Raw genomic sequence first — 6,886 nt, 5'->3', positions numbered from 1 at the left:
CTGAGATGGGATCCATGTATGAGAACAAAGTATGGACTTTGGTTGACTTGCCCGATGATCGGCAAGCAATTGAGAATAAATGGATCTTCAAGAAGAAGACTGACACTGACGGTAATATTACTGTCTACAAAGCTCGACTTGTCGCAAAAGGTTTTCGACAAGTTCAAGGGGTTGACTACGATGAGACCTTCTCACCCGTAGCGATGCTTAAGTCTGTCCGAATCATGTTAGCAATTGCCGCATTTTATGATTATGAAATTTGGCAGATGGATGTCAAAACTGCATTCCTGAATGGATTTCTGGAAGAAGAGTTGTATATGATGCAACCGGAAGGTTTTGTCGATCCAAAGGGAGCTAACAAAGTGTGCAAGCTCCAGCGATCCATTTATGGACTGGTGCAAGCCTCTCAGAGTTGGAATAAACGCTTTGATAGTGTGATCAAAGCATTTGGTTTTATACAGACTTTCGGAGAAGCCTGTATTTACAAGAAAGTGAGTGGGAGCTCTGTAGTATTTCTGATATTATATGTGGAAGACATATTACTGATTGGAAATGATATAGAATTTCTAGATAGCATAAAGGGATACTTGAATAAGAGTTTTTCAATGAAAGACCTCGGTGAAGCTGCTTACATATTAGGCATAAAGATCTATAGAGATAGATCAATACGCTTAATTGGAATTTCACAAAGCACATACCTTGACAAGATTTTGAAGAAGTTCAAAATGGATCAAGCAAAGAAAGGGTTCTTGCCTGTGTTACAAGGTGTGAAGTTGAGTCAGACTCAATGCCCGACCACTGCAGAAGATAGAGAGAAAATGAGAGATGTTCCCTATGCTTCAGCCATAGGCTCTATCATGTATGCAATGCTGTGTACCAGACCTGATGTGTGCCTTGCTATAAGTTTAGCAGGGAGGTACCAAAGTAATCCAGGAGTGGATCACTAGACAGCGGTCAAGAACATCCTGAAGTACCTGAAAAGGACTAAGGATATGTTTCTCGTATATGGAGGTGACAAAGAGCTCATCGTAAATGGTTACGTTGATGCAAGCTTTGACACTGATCCGGACGATTCTAAATCGCAAACCGGATACGTGTTTACATTAAACGGTGGAGCTGTCAGTTGGTGCAGTTCTAAACAAAGCGTCGTGGCGGGATCTACATGTGAAGCGGAGTACATAGCTGCTTCGGAAGCAGCAAACGAAGGAGTCTGGATGAAGGAGTTCATATCCGATCTAGGTGTCATACCTAGTGCATCGGGTCCAATGAAAATCTTTTGTGACAATACTGGTGCAATTGCCTTGGCGAAGGAATCCAGATTTCACAAAAGAACCAAACACATCAAAAGACGCTTCAATTCCATCCGGGATTTAGTCCAGGTGGGAGACATAGAGATTTGCAAGATACATACGGAGCTGAATGTAGCAGACCCGTTGACTAAGCCTTTTCCACGAGCAAAACATGATCAGCACCAAAGCTCCATGGGTGTTAGAATCATTACTGTGTAATCTAGATTATTGACTCTAGTGCAAGTGGGAGACTGAAGGAAATATGCCCTAGAGGCAATAATAAAGTTATTATTTATTTCCTTATATCATGATAAAAGTTTATTATTAATGCTAGAATTGTATTAACCGGAAACATAATACATGTGTGAATACATAGACAAACAGAGTGTCACTAGTATGCCTCTACTTGACTAGCTCGTTAATCAAAGATGGTTATGTTTCCTAACCATGGACAAAGAGTTGTCATTTGATTAATGGGATCACATCATTAGTTGAATGATCTGATTGACATGATCCATTCCATTAGCTTAGCACCCGATCGTTTAGTATGTTGCTATTGCTTTCTTCATGACTTATACATGTTCCTATGACTATGCGATTATGTAACTCCCGTGTGCCGGAGGAACACTTTGTGTGCTACCAAACGTCACAACGTAACTGGGTGATTATAAAGGTGCTCTACAGGTGTCTCCAAAGGTACATGTTGGGTTGACGTATTTCGAGATTAGGATTTGTCACTCCGATCATCTGAGAGGTATCTCTGGGCCCTCTCGGTAATGCACATCACTTAAGCCTTGCAAGCATTGCAACTAATGAGTTAGTTGCGGGATGATGTATTACGAAACGAGTAAAGAGACTTACCGGTAACGAGATTGAACTAGGTATTGGATACCGACGATCGAATCTCGGGCAAGTAACATACCGATGACAAAGGGAACAACGTATGTTGTTATGCGGTCTGCCGATAAAAGATCTTCGTAGAATATGTAGGAACCAATATGGGCATCCAGGTCCCGCTATTGGTTATTGACCGGAGACGTGTCTCGGTCATGTCTACATTGTTCTCGAACCCGTAGGGTCCGCACGCTTAAGGTTACGATGACAGTTATATTATGAGTTTATGCATTTTGATGTACCGAAGTTTGTTCGGAGTCCCGGATATGATCACGGACATGACGAGGAGTCTCGAAATGGTCGAGACATAAAGATTGATATATTGGAAGCCTATGTTTGGATATCGGAAGTGTTCCGGGTGAAATCGGGATTTTACCGGAGTACCGGGAGGTTACCGGAACCCCCCGGGAGCTATATGGGCCTTAGTGGGCCTTAGTGGAAGAAGAGGAGAGGCGGCCAGGGCTGGGCCGCGCGCCCCTCCCCCCTAGTCCGAATAGGACAAGGAGAGAGGGGGCCGGCGCCCCCCTCCTTCTCTCTCCCTCTTTTCCCACCTCGCGAGTCCTATTCCAACTAGGATTGGGGTGGAAGTCCTACTCCCGGAGGGAGTAGGGCTCCTCCTGGCGCGCCCTATGATGGCCGGCCGGCCTCCCCCTCTTGAACCTTTATATACGGAGGCAGGGGCACCCCTAGAGAGACAAGTTGATCCACGTGATCATATTCTTAGCCGTGTGCGGCGCCCCCTTCCACCGTAGTCCTCGATAATATTGTAGCGGTGCTTAGGCGAAGCCCTGCGACAGTAGTACATCAAGATCGTCACCACGCCGTCGTGCTGACGGAACTCTTTCCCGACACTTTGCTGGATCGGAGTCCGGGGATCGTCATCGAGCTGAACGTGTGCTAGAACTCGGAGGTGCCGTAGTTTCGGTGCTTGATCAGTCGAGCCGTGGAGACGTACGACTACATCAACCAAACGCTTCCGTTGTCGATCTACAAGGGTACGTAGATCACACTCTCCCCTCTCGTTGCTATGCATCACGATGATCTTGCGTGTGCGTATGAATTTTTTTGAAATTACTACGTTCCCCAACAAAATTCCACAGCAAGTAAGTTGTTATTTGAAAATGTACACAAAGAGATAAGAGAGAACTTATATATGGACATGAAAAAAAAATCTGTCTGAATTCAGTATATATTATTTCTCTCTATCAATGTATAGCTGTTGTATTAGGAGGATCTGTTTGTTTGAATAAAAATTAACCCATATATTTTAAGCTATATATTTTAAGCTATATAGAATCATGTAACTGAAATAGTAGTACATAGCTACAATGGCATGCATCCTATTGGCTCTTACACAGTAATAACTGGATCACTATGTAATCATGTTACTGAAACAATACATAAGCACATGCAGTCTGCATGTCAAGTTTTCTCTAAGAATAAATTTAGGTATATGTCACAATAAAATCGGAGTAGAGATTGTTCAATAGAAAACTGGTAGTTCACTTTGTTTCGTATATCCAGTTGTCTCTACTAAGAGTTTTACTGCAAGCAAAAAACTTGAACAAATCTGAGCCTTCGATCCAAAATTAAAATCTGCAGATCTGAAAATAAAAAAGGGACCGATAGAACAAAACATGGAAACTAAGAAGTAGTTCTTATTCGAACAACTTAGATTGGCAATTGTGTATTGCAAGGGGGAACGGCGAGTCCATACAAACCAATCTCCTTATCGTCATTGAGTTGTCTAAGATTGGCGATTGTATTTGCGGCATACCATTTGATGTTTGTTATGAGAGCCTGATGATCTACCCTGTTCTGGATAAGTGTGCCTCTTCACTTTATATTTTGGTGTTACCGTCCGGCTTCTCAATGATGACCACGATATTGTTAACTTTGATGGAATGCCCATTAACAGAGGACGAGTATGGACCTGCAATTTAGAATTACAAAAATAGTGGTTAGCCTCTGTACACGTCAAATGAGATGGGCATGTATAAACAATAAATATCTCTTGAAGTTTAAAGCCAAAAGTTTAGATCCAGTATGCATAATTAACATTAACATGACTTCAAGGGTTACAGTGTGGTGTTTATGAAGGATTCGAAAGTGATTAATTAATACATTCAGAAATCCTCATTCAGAATCAGAACGGCATAGATATTCCACTTAGGGTATACGAGCCTGCTAAGATGTTCAACTTTTTGTTAGCAGCTCTTGCAAAGATGACTAAAGATATTATCATGACAAGGGGGAGAAAGAGAAAGAGAAGGATTAAGAAGAAGTGCTTGCTAAGGAAGAATACAAAATAAGAACACTGTCTTAAATGTGCGTTTTCCATCCTTATACAATCCTTGTTGAGCACTAAACTACCTGAAAAACAAGAAAGCGGGATAAGATTAACACAAAATGAATGTGCCAAAAGAAAACATACATAAATGAATATTTCATCTCAAGATGAACCCATACGTCCATATCTAGCTTGCCATGGATTGTAGGAATATTTCATCTCAAGATGAACCCATACGTCCATATCTAGCTTGCCATGGATTGTAGGAAAAATCATTTGAAATCATATTTGTTTAGCTGGCTGCTCCGCCCCTCTATTCCAGCCGCTGAGGGCACGACCGTGGTCATCTCCTCCACTGACGCCGCGCTGAGACATTGTTCCGGAGCGTCCGTGAAGAGCGGCGGCTGTTCACGTGTATTGGTGGGTGTGATCATATCATTTATCACATGATCCTGTACCTAAATCCAAAACACACAACTTCAAAAGCTGAACCGATATAAGTAAGAGAAGAATACTGAATATATACCAAATGCACCTTCTGCCTATAATCGATGAAGCTGGTGCTTTCCTACATGAATGCCACTTCCAACTGTTGGCTCATTTTCAGTTTTTGTCCGGTGAGGCAAAATAATGGCAACTGTTGGCGCACAAAACAGGAATTACGCACGCAAGCATAAATAAAATGATATAACATGAAAGAGGAGAAGACCAGTGATAATTTCCTACCCTCGTCAATAGTCAGACCAGCAAAATTCATAGCAACATGGGCTTATCCCATGCATATCTCAAACAATCCAGAACAAGTATATTTCCTCAGGCTCATTATCAAATGATAGGTTGCATAGGCAAGTCACATAACCCAAGGCAATATATACTACAGCCAAGTCATAAAGTCTGCAGCTAAATTTCAGAGAGAATAAATTATCGAAAGATTATTAATATTTCCCTACAGCCTAGTTGAACTTTCATCGAACACCTTGAAGGCATAGAACAAACAAAGATGATGTTTTTGGGGGATTAAATAAAAAGAGATGAATGTAAAAGAGAGGGGAGAAGGCAAATCAGGGGATAGAGATAGAGAGAGCAGCGAGCGGATTACCTGGCTCCAGGAGCTATGGTCGTTTCTTGATGTGGCCGTTATCAGCTCCACCAGTCATGCCCATGTCCGATCCCCACCAGTCAACAATCATGCCCATGTCTGATTCACGCTAGGGTCTGCCATCAATCCATGTCGCCTCTTCATGGGAACATCCTCTTCCTGGCTCCTCCGATGGCCGATGCCCTCTCCACCTCCTTCATGGCGTAAAGTGGCGAGGGCAAGAGATGAGGAGATGCCATCAGAAAGGAAGAAGCGACGGCAGAGGAAAGGAGGCCATGGCATCCAGGAAGGAGGGACGAGGCTGCAACGGCCGACGGGGTCTGGGATGGCTGGTTGGGAGGACGAGGCGGCGGGCAAGGAGAGGAGGAGAGAAGCCGAGAAGGGGAGGCACTGGCGCCAGGGCTGGGCGTCGCGCACCCTAGCTGGCCTCCACTGAGTGGCCCTGCCCAATCCATAATGTTAGACAGTAAAAAGAAGACGCATCGTGGTCGCCATCGCGAGATCCGCCGCCGCCGGGGGAGAGGCAGCAACGAGCGTGAGGGGAATGGGATGAAAGGGAGACGAGACGAGAGAGAGGAAGCGTGCTTGGGAAGGAAGAGGAACCGAGGACAACGGGCTGCTCGATGCCAAATTGCCAATCGCTAAATGCTACGTACGTGGCTATCGTGAGAAGGCGCCTGAATGTGTTTAATTCTCCACGTTCCCTATAGACAATACTCAATACACCTGCTACAACCGTCGTCTATTTTGGTGTCTATAGAACGACCCACGTCTGTAGAAAAATCTCAACAATCAACACAGTTCCTCTTCCTCCTCCAGTGTACCGTATTTTTGATCCTTTTACTACATAAATTCATCATCTATCAATCCAAATCACTGAAAATAAAAACTGAAAGCGTTAATCATGGCGACTCAATCTTAGCCATGACGATGGGTGGCCAGGTTTTTTTTAGGGGAAGACTTAAGCTTTATTAAACGGAAATGTTAACGCCCACACGTGTGGGTGTTGACCATCTCGACCACACGCATCCATCACCGTCCAGTACTATATGCACGAATCTTGATACAATTTGGCTGATTTTCTGTGCCACGTAGGACAAGACGTGTGTGTGGTGTGTGACATAGTTCGCCCACACATCCGTTTTACCACACGGAGGGGCCGGTGTGTGGGCGTTTAGCAGTTCACCCACACACCAGTTTTCAGTCACGCACAAGGGCGGGTGTGTGGGCATTTGCCATCTCGCCCACTGTTGGGGAACGTAGCAGAGATTCAAAATTTTCTACGCATCACCAAGATCAATCTATGGAGTAATC

At 43.9% G+C, this 6,886-nt stretch overlaps 1 long non-coding RNA gene across 3 annotated transcripts; it reads right to left on the bottom strand.

Moving 5' to 3' along the window:
• Positions 1-3,672: 3,672 nt before the first annotated feature.
• Positions 3,673-6,206, bottom strand: LOC147976940 (uncharacterized). 3 transcript variants are annotated; one of them, XR_015601747.1, is made up of 4 exons: positions 5,573-6,206; positions 5,009-5,110; positions 4,618-4,931; positions 3,673-4,116 (listed from the first exon to the last, which is right to left on the bottom strand). It is a non-coding gene; the product is annotated as an uncharacterized LOC147976940 (long non-coding RNA). The 3 variants fall into 3 exon arrangements; XR_015601746.1 differs by having other exon boundaries at positions 3,673-4,556; positions 4,653-4,931; positions 5,573-6,205; XR_015601745.1 differs by having other exon boundaries at positions 3,673-4,931; positions 5,573-6,204.
• Between the last annotated feature and the right edge of the window lie 680 nt (positions 6,207-6,886).

The sequence above is a fragment of the Triticum urartu genome, chromosome 4A (genome assembly GCF_056163025.1).
Source record: "Triticum urartu cultivar PI428250 chromosome 4A, HENAU_Tu73, whole genome shotgun sequence".
NCBI classification, from domain to species: domain Eukaryota; kingdom Viridiplantae; phylum Streptophyta; class Magnoliopsida; order Poales; family Poaceae; genus Triticum; species Triticum urartu.
The sequence above is the reverse complement of the archived record's forward strand: the minus strand, read 5'-3'. Positions and strand labels throughout refer to the sequence as shown.